Below are 10,812 nucleotides of genomic sequence, written 5' to 3'. Positions count from 1 at the left end.
AGCATCTACTGAAAATAGTGAGGCTGGAGATGGAGTAGGTCGTTATGTTAGCGGAAATGCTGAAGATACCAGTAGCAGTTGTTGTGTTGCTGATGGACACACCCGGGTTCAGTAATGATCCCAAACAGGTCAGCGTCACCGTGGCTCCCGCAGCGCCTGTCCCAGGGCAGTTTCCGTCCGGGGTGCAGCACACCGGCCCCGTCACGATCCCAGGTACCGGGATGAAAATGGTGGCGTGGGCTCCTCCGCTCTCCAACAGGAGAACCGACAGAAGCACGATGAGAGAAACACTGATTCCGGCCATCGTCCTACTCGTAATTTTTTTTCTTTATAGTATTGTTTTTTTGATTTGGTGAGTTCATGTCTATGGAAATCACCTACCTCTATTCATAGTTTTTTTTAATTAAATGTGTGGGGTATGTAGTATTATTTTTCGTGGAATATTTGATATGTAGGTGACAAGTTTGATTAGGTTATAGGGTTTGGCTGCTCTATGAATACACTTAGTCAATCACCCTACAAATCTACTCAATTATTTGCCTTTTTGAGTTCAAAACTATAATTTATTTCAAGTAAAAACTTAACTATATGAAAACCAAGTGTGATTCTTAGAATTCTGAAAATCAGGCCTGATTTCAGTCCGATCCATATGTACATGTTCAAAATAAGGAAAGTTGTTATAAAACTCACATATTTTGGTTAATCTTATAAATTTCAAATTCTGCAAATTAGACCTTAACTTTTTCACACCACATGGCCAAAGCTCAGGCATTGTGTTCGTTTTGCTTTCTATATTCATGATAGTATTGATGATTTTCAAATACAATTTTCTCTATTTGCATGAAATTTAAATTGTGACAAATCACATTTGTTTTTCAATGTGGGAGATTACAAAATAGGCTTCGTTTATTCCATCTAAAAACCTTGCTCAATTCGAAGTTTGCTTTTTCTACACCTTCTTCAAACCCTCCATTAAAATTCAAATTGTTCCAGTTTATCAAATGTCACTTCTCCATTTAAGATCGGAGGGACCAGAGTGCTCGATTTTGTTCTTCCTGCAGTTCTTGTTGTCTTTGCACAACCACTGATTTCTATTGAGAAACCTCTTGTGATAATAAAACCAAGTGGTTTCATCCCATGAACTTTTTTTCCTTTTGGAAGCTGTCTTACTAAGACATCCACTTATACCCTCATTGCTTCCCACCAATATTTTCACCTCGAACACCAAAGCCAAAACCAATCCCTTTCTAATGACGAGCCCGAGTTAGCGTGACGAGTCTTGGTACTAGTTTCCAAGGCTAGGTCCGGTGACTTCCCTCTTGAACCATACGAAGGCTGACTCTGCCAAATCTGCAAAATTATTATTTAATTTGCTTAATATGTGTAGGGATCAGACTAGTCCGGATTCACTAATTACCGAGACCTCTTTGTTCTTCTTACAAGAGAGCTCAGTCAAACTCTCAACCACGCTGACTTTAATCAAGATTACAAGATTGTTTACAAGTAATATAATCATGCTATTACAACTTTTTGCAAAAACCCTAGCTAGCTCCTTGATTAATCGAAGCATGCGCACTAAGCACACTAGTTAGTAATAACATGCAAGATCCTACTGGATCTAAAGATATTACACACAAGAAGAACAAGAAACAAGTAGAAACTGAATAGATCACAAGTCGTGGCTCAGCCACCCGCCGACAGTTCAGATCTATTCAACCAGAAACTAGATCCAAGGGAGCACCGTCGAATCCAACCAGAGATTCACCTCTCACCGTCGATATCAACACCACACAACTCCTTCACACCGGATCTAGAACCACAGAACACACTCTCGCACACACCAAAACCCTAGGTGACGGACCCAAGAGAAACCGCCGGAGAAGTCATCGGAGAAGAAGAGATAAGTGAGAGAGAGAGAAACACTTAATCGAGTGAGTAGACAGAGAAAGAGAAGTGTAAAGTGAAAACACAAACCGCCACACCCATCTCACATATTTAACACAACCTCTCATCCAACGATGCAGAATCAAGATCCCAGTGAAGGTAAGACGTGGCAACCATCTGACGGTGGAGAGGAAGAGTCGCGAGCTAAAGGGCTCAGCAACTTGGTCCAGGCCCAATCAATTTGGCATTGGGCCAGAATTAATACATAGCCCAAATAAATGTCCACCAACAAATATTCAACATACTCCACCTTGGACTTTTTTCTTGGAAACCAATCTGAACTATAGGCTAAGGTTTTAATCATCACCGCCTACAAGGCAGCCCCCTCAGCTCCAAAGAACTAAAGTTCACCAGCATTAGGGAACCCACCAGGTTACCTTCAGACACCAGAGGGCTGACACCCATTAGTCTAGAAGGACTTCATGCCTCCAGCTACCTAACACCCTTACCACGACTGATAAGGTAGCTGAGGTCTTTCATTGGGACATGCAACCTATCCTAAATCAAAATGCAAATGCTTTATGCAGAAAACAAGTTTTTCAAGTGGTAAACTCTTAGTCCGATTTCTATCAGTATGCACCTTTTGAAGAAAGACTTTACATTTTTCTACAATATCTCTAATATAATGAAACCTTACATCAATATGCTTAGTTCTATCATGGAATACAGAGTTTTTACACAACTGAATAGCAGATTGAGAATTAAAAAACACAGTAGGAGAGGATTTCACAAACTTCTGTTCAGAAAGTACTTCCTTTAACCACACAGCTTCTTTCATTGCCTTTGTTATGGCAATATATTCTGATTCAGTAGTGGACAAGGCCACCAACTGAGACTTCCAACTAATGCAAGACCTGCAAACTGTAAACACATAGGAGGTGGTGGACTTCCTCTTATCCTGTCATTAGCATAATTAGAATCAACAAATCCAGTTAGTGAAATACCTTCATCACATTTAGAATAGCACAAACCATACTTAGCAGTATGCTTAAGATATCTCAGAAGCCATTTCAAAGCTTCCCAATGGACAGAGCCAGGATTTGCCATATACCTACTCAGGCAGGACACTGCATAAGCAATGTCAGGCCTAGTACTAACCATCAAATACATCACTGAGCCAATGGCATTTGCATAGGGAACTTTCTTCATAGCTTCAATATCAGTCTTAGACTTAGGGCACATATCTTTACTCAATATAAAATGAACAGCTAAAGGCACAGAGGCGGTTTAGCATCAAACATGTTAAATTTCTTCAGAATTTGTGCACATAAGGTTCCTGATGAAACACAAGAATACACTCTTTTCTGTTCCTGAAAATATTTATTCCCAATATTTTCTAAGCATCACCAAGATCCTTCATATCAAAATTCTCACTTAAAGTAGTTTGCTCAACCTTTATAGTTTTCAAACAGGGACCCATAATAAGCACGTCATCAATATATAACAGTAAGAAGTTAGGCACATAATCAAGTTTTTTCAAATATAAGCATGCATCAAAAGTACTTTTCACAAGGCCCAACTTATGCATACAAGTATTAAACTTGATATTCCATTGTCCAGGGGACTGTTTTAAACCATACAAGGCCTTTTTCAACAAGCACACATGATTGGGATATTTTGGATCAACAAAATCTTCAGGTTGTCTCATATAAATAGGTTTATCAGGGTCACCATGCAAGAAAGCGGTTTTGACATCCATTTGTTTCAGTTCCCAGTCAAAATGAGCATATAAAGCAAGCATCAACCGCACATTAGTAAATTTAATAACATGTGCAAAAATTTCAGTATAATCTACCCCCTCTTGTTGAGTAAAACCTTTGGCCATAAGTCTGGCCTTGTGCCTAATACCCCACGCCTCATTTTTCAATTTATAGAGCCACATGCAATCAACCACAGATGCACCAGGGGGTAAAGGTACAAGGATCCAAGTAAAATTAATTTTCAGAGAATTCATCTCCTCCAACATGGCTTTATGCCACTTACGCCAGAATGTGGACTTGAGAGCTTGCTTATAAGACTGGGGTTTTTCCCCATCAGATTCATACACATTGAAAGTCGAGTTTATAATAGTAACAAAGCTATCATAGCCATCATACCTATGTTGGGGTTTGGAGCCCCTTGCACAGCGGAAGTCATGCAATCACAAATAAATCATACATACAGATCTATTTAACCGATTATGGAATTAATTAACTACATGAAACACAGAATTGCATCCAAGAACGCACATAATTCATGTAAAAGGAATTAAAACCTAAAACATGAATTCCTACGGTTTAGAATTACCGATATGATTCTCCAAAGAATCGTCGATTACTTGCACCTTCTCCACGTGATGTTCTTCGTACTCAACCACGAACCTTCTAATCTGTATCCCGAACTCAGAATCCGACCTTTGGGTGGGAAAAGCTTATCAGAATCGAAAAGGGCTTGATTAGAAAGGAGACAGAACTCTAGATCTGTGAAGAAGTGATTTTTTCATCCACTCCCAGAGGGGAGCACGAAATTATGAGTGTTAATCTCTCTTAATCTTCTTTCTAATCTCCTTTTATATAGAGTTATTATGGGCCAGATTAGGGATCCATGGAGGTTGGACTTGGGCCAAACCTGTTGGACTTTTACTAATTAAATTGAGCCCCAATTTAATACAAGTCCAACAGAATATTATTATCAGCCACTATAGTAAAATAATATTGACTGCCCGTCCAATCCCAAATTACGAGTAATCCGGACTTTACCACTTTAATTTATTATTTCCCGTGTTTAAGATATAAATATCCATTAATTAATTTAAGCCTGCTATTTGACTTTAATTAATTAATATCTTTTTCCAAGAGTTGTCTAGTTCAAAATCTTTATTTATTATTCTGGAATAAATTCCAAACGGCCGGGTTTCTGAATAATAAAACCTTTTTCGAACACCTCTTGAGGATATTATCAAACTAGACTCACCCAGCACACGATTCATTGCAATAACAATACTAGCACCTCTAGACATTAATCACCACTACCCAAGATATCAGGATTCTTGGATTGCGAAAAATCCGCACCATTTGATAAATCAAAGTAGTGCATAATCAATATCGTATGCTCAATGTTATATCAACAATGATTAAGAAATAACAATCACCGAGACCTCGTCTTTCAGTAAATAGCAAGAATGACTTATCTCAACTGTTAGATCCTTCAGTGCTATACCACACCAGTGTCGTTTATTTCCTAAGTTAAGGAAACATGCGGACTGACACTGCAACCTTTCACGATAGGTAGCGAAAGCCTATCTAGGTTGTGAAATTCTATTTCTCTTCTACAAAGGACCGACTGCGTCACCTTCTGTGAACGTCGTTCACGACCAGTCTACTATGCAGAAGAATTAGACTTATTTGCTTCTTATACATTTAAATGTTTGAGAAACATCTTATAAATGCATAAGCAAACACTAATGTGATAAAATTAATTCTTCTCGCCTTGGGTTAAAAGTGGATTGTAGAGTTTATTGTATACAAGCAATTCTATCCGTGCAACATGCTCGAAATATGCTTTTCAGTATACCAATCCTAACAACCTAGTAGGTTTCTGAACATTAAGGCTTCTAGGTTTGTCCCTAGATAACACATAATCATGCAAATTGGGACCATCAATAGCATTTTAAATACCATTGGGGCTATTAATCACATTATGGACAGGAACAGGAGAATCATTTCTCCTAGGACTAGCATGCAAAACAAGAGGATTATCATTGTCATTGGGTGGAGGCACATTATTAACACAATTCACCTGTAGATTCCCTTCATTAGGTGTCTCATCAGGCATATAGACTGGGTGAGAATTCCAGAAAGGTTGCTCCACCTCACTTGGAGAACAGGAGAATCATTTCTCCTAGGACTAGCATGCAAAACAAGAGGATTATCATTGTCATTGGGTGGAGGCACATTATTAACATCATTCACCTGTAGATTCCCTTCATTAGGTGTCTCATCAGGCATATAGACTGGGTGAGAATTCCAGAAAGGTTGCTCCACCTCACTTGGAGCATCAACAGAATGCTCCATATCAGTGGGTTGTTCTGTTGACTCCACCTCAATTAGAGGATCATTGTCCACAGGGTCAGGAGCAGGGTTACTTGTCACTTTTAAGCAAGGGAATTCATCTTCATTGAAGACCGCATCCCTGCTTATCAGGACCTTGAACCCAGGTTCATATCTCAACCAGACTCTATAATCTTTAACACCTTCAGGATACCCTAGAAAAACACCATTTCTAGATCTAGGTTCAAGTTTATTAATTTTAGTATGCACAAAAGCAGAACAATCAAAAACTCTTAGATGAGAAAGATTCAAGGTTTTTCCGGTAAAAACATGTTCAGGACACTGTCCTAACAAAGGTACAGAGGGAGATCTATTCACCATGTAAGCAGCAGTCAACAAAGCTTCACCCCAAATTTTTTGAGATAAACCAGATTTAGCGAGATAAACCAGATTTAGCAAGCATGCATCTCACTTTGTCAAATAAGGTACTATTCATCCTTTTAGCCACCCCATTTTGCTGTGGGAGAGCAAACCATATCCCACATCAAAGAATGAACAAGAGTTGCAAGAGCATATAAGGGCTACCCCAACTCCATTAGTATGAGGCCTTTTGGAGAGTACCCCAAGAACAAAACCGTGAAGGCTTTGCCCAAAGTGGACAATATCATACTAATGTGGACCCAACAATATGAAATTTATGTGATTGATGAAGTCAATAAAAACTATTACGATTCTATTAAATTAGCAATTTTCTATTTTTTAAATATTAGTGTAAGATATAGTGTTAAGGAAGAAGTTCCTCAACGATAGATTCCGCGTCGAAAGTCGCGGGAGCTTTTTCCCGTCGATCACTCCGGCGTCGAAAAATAGGGTTTGTGCGTTGTGTATGATGAAAAAGAGAAGAGAGTGTGAAAATATTTTATTTCTTGATTGATTCTCAATTATGAAATATTCCCACATATTTATAATGTGGAATCCTCAAATAAATAAATCTAATCTAATATTAACCAACTAAGCAAAATATATTGTAAAGATATTAATTACTAATATATGGGAGATATGGAAGATATGTCTCGTATCATGTTGTAGAATCAGCAACAAGAAGTAAGAACACATCAAAAAACAAGAAGTAAAGTAATGTAAGAATGAAGTGTTTTGATGAGAAACAATGCAAACTCGATTACAGTATTCTGTTGAACACAACTAATCCAAGAAGAAGTCGTATATGTAGGGAAGGGAAGAAAAGAAACAGTTCTAAACAAACTCTCGAGACTCCCTATTCATGATCCAAAAAGCGCTTATATATGAGCCAACGACTCTTCCTTGATCCAGCTGCACCGAGTCATCTCGCATTCGCAAGGCTGAGTGTTAAGAGGTCTTTCCCTTAACCACAATTCGACGAACCTTGTCGTCGATCTAACACTCGTCCGGCGCCCTCAACACGGGGTCGGAGGAATCCAGAAGCTGCTGTGCGCGAGAGCTCTCGTCGGGCAGCACGCTTGCTAGAGTTTCTTGATAGAATAGTTACGAGTTGTGCGCGGGATCTTCCCGTCGGGCAACGCGATAACTAGGATTTGATAAGGGGTCACGTAAGTAGAGCAAAATAATATTCTTTTTATTGATTGAATGAATTGATCACATTCCTCCCTATTTATAATACTAAGTCCTAACTTATCGAACAAGAAACAAATATATGTAAAGATATGCAAAACCCTAATAAATCTAAACTAATTAAATGAAGAAGGAACAAATCTAAACTAGACGAAGGAGGCTCGTATCAACTCTCCCCCGGTTAAAATCCACCTTGTCCTCAAGGTGGAAACCACGAAGCAACGATGATAGTTGAAAGCTTTGGCGATGCGTATCCTCCGGGATCAAACACATATCGAACAGTTGAATGTCTTCCCTCACACAGCAGCGCCATAAACATACACTCATACGTAGCATGCTCTAGTTCTGCGTTATCAATGCAAGCCCTCATGAGGGAGAGATCCATTGCGAACGTTTCCCCCACACCACAAAGCTTCTTGTTGATCAAATCATAATTCGAAGCATGACCTTTCAAGATAAGCCCTGTCTGTGCCATAGAAGATAAAACATTCTCAATCACCTCTCCATTGTTATATCTGCAAGCACCATCTAAACTCGAGCTGTAAGTACCCAAACCCGGCTTGATTCCTTTACCAATACAACCACTCTCCTCCTTATCTTCTAACCATGTCTCCTCCTTATCTTCTAACCACGTCACCTCCTCTTCACCAATCTTCTCATCATCTTCATTACTTAGCTCTGGACCCGCCTTAATCAATTGCTTCTTGTTTTTGGCATGTTCCTGGTTGATTTCAATTTTGGACAGGTCGTCGTCTGAAGAAATGTCGTTGCTGTCGAAAAGCTTCAAACGATCCATTTCTGGGGGATTTCGTGGCGGTACGTGTGCTACCTCCATGTCTGCCAAATCCTCCGTCATATCCTTCTCCAAATCGACGTCATCCACATCCTCAGCTAGATTATCGTCATCAATATTCTCCTCAAACACATCATCTTCGTCCGCATAACATAGGAGACGATGGTTACACACGTGCCCCATTACCCCTTTTTCGGGGCAATTCCAACACAATCCCAAACGGGAACGCTCCGCCTTTTTCGCCCGAGAAACCCGAATTAAAGGGCGGCGCTGCTGCTCCGGAGCCCGTCCTGAACTCTCCTGTGACGGCCCCGTACCAGGTGTAGACCGAGTCGGAGGGTGTCTGCTGTAGGTCACCGTCGTGCCACGGTCTTCCCTGCTCTGCCACGGTCGACGAGGATCAGCGATCGGCTGGGGTTGAGGAGCCCTGCTTGCTTGAGAGTCAGCAAATTCCAATGTGTGAGCCATTGTTGCATTCGCGAAACTCTTCCTATCAAAACGGTGGAGCACATCTTCCAAAAATTCTTGCCACGTGACGAATTCAATATTTGCACAATAATTAAACACCCACTCCGAAGCCGGGGGGTCAAATAACATCACCGCATAGTGTATTCGTTGTACCTCCGGTATCATCAAGTGATCAAAATAGTAATGAACCATGGATACCCAATTGGTTGCATCACTGCCATCGAAGCGCGGCGGCTTCGTTGACACTTGATTCTTGTCAAACCCCGTCGCCGCAGCATGGTAACGATGGGAGGGGTTCCAGCACGACGTACGAGGCGTGAATCCTTGCTGAAAGTCTCCAAACTGCTCGCGCTCGTAGCGATTCCCCGGCGGGTCCCATCCCGAGTTATTCCTACCCCTCGCGCCGCGACGATCCCTATCGTCGAACGCCGCATCGCGAGAACCCCAAGTAGGGATACCGCTGCCTCGATACCCCAATTTTCTCCTCCTACCGACATCATACTCCTCATCATCATCGTCGATCCCCAGCGGAGGCTCTGTCTCACGCGACAGATATGGGTCCAGATTATCAAAGCGTCGATCCGTCTCTTCCCTCCATAAACCTAATTTATCCATCTTCTCCAGCAAGCGATCTAATTTCCCACTCACGGTATCATCATGATGAGAATCACCGTGTGGACGCCCCTCCAATTCATCATCATCGAACGGTTGCCGTTGAAACACCTCGTTACGTCGGATGTTGAAATTTGGACGACGCGAGGCTCTGTTCGCGAACGTATCTGGGCGATGGCTGCTCCAGGCTGTTTTGTCGTTGTTGTTGAATCGATTCATGAGTACACAGGATGAAAGCACCAATTGTTAAGAGGTCTTTCCCTTAACCACAATTCGACGAACCTTGTCGTCGATCTAACACTCGTCCGGCGCCCTCAACACGGGGTCGGAGGAATCCAGAAGCTGCTGTGCGCGAGAGCTCTCGTCGGGCAGCACGCTTGCTAGAGTTTCTTGATAGAATAGTTACGAGTTGTGCGCGGGATCTTCCCGTCGGGCAACGCGATAACTAGGATTTGATAAGGGGTCACGTAAGTAGAGCAAAATAATATTCTTTTTATTGATTGAATGAATTGATCACATTCCTCCCTATTTATAATACTAAGTCCTAACTTATCGAACAAGAAACAAATATATGTAAAGATATGCAAAACCCTAATAAATCTAAACTAATTAAATGAAGAAGGAACAAATCTAAACTAGACGAAGGAGGCTCGTATCACTGAGCTTGTGGGTTCACTTCAACACTATATGTGCCTCGAACCGCAAAATGGCCTGATTTCAACTCAAAAGTTCCACTCCCAACACCTCATCATTAATGGCCCAACTCAAAAGTTCCACTCCCCAACCCCAATAATTTAACACTATTTACCCTGGATTTGCAGGCCCATCCGGGTCGGCCCAATCTACTCAAACCCTAACTACATAATGCACAATAAAGCTATATTATTATTATTATTATTATTATCATAGGCTAATTATTTTCTTTATTCAATCCTATATATATTGATTCAAATTCTTAGAACAGCTTAGTCATGCATATTTCAAATTTGGCTTTGGTTCAATTATTGAGCAAGAGCAAAAAATCTTCAGTAGGACGTATTAAAATATTTAAATCGTGTCTGACATATTTGAATGGTGACTATACAATTAACAAGGACAGTCCATAACGTGGCTGCATGTATTTTGTTTTCGTTCTGTCAATTTCGAGTTTACGAGAATTAATACTCCTATTTATATTTCAGGTAATTATGGAAAATAGGCCTTGTGTGGATATAAAACGCCACTACCTCTGATATTTTCAAGACCCACCTATAAAATTCATATTTAAATTATAACGTATGAATTTTTAATTTAATCCATGAAAAAATAGTGTTTTCACGTTTTTAGATTTCTGAAAAATAAAAAATATTGCTACTC

The sequence above is a fragment of the Salvia splendens genome, chromosome 4, assembly GCF_004379255.2.
Source record: "Salvia splendens isolate huo1 chromosome 4, SspV2, whole genome shotgun sequence".
NCBI classification, from domain to species: Eukaryota; Viridiplantae; Streptophyta; class Magnoliopsida; order Lamiales; family Lamiaceae; genus Salvia; species Salvia splendens.
Note: the sequence above shows the minus strand (reverse complement) of the source record.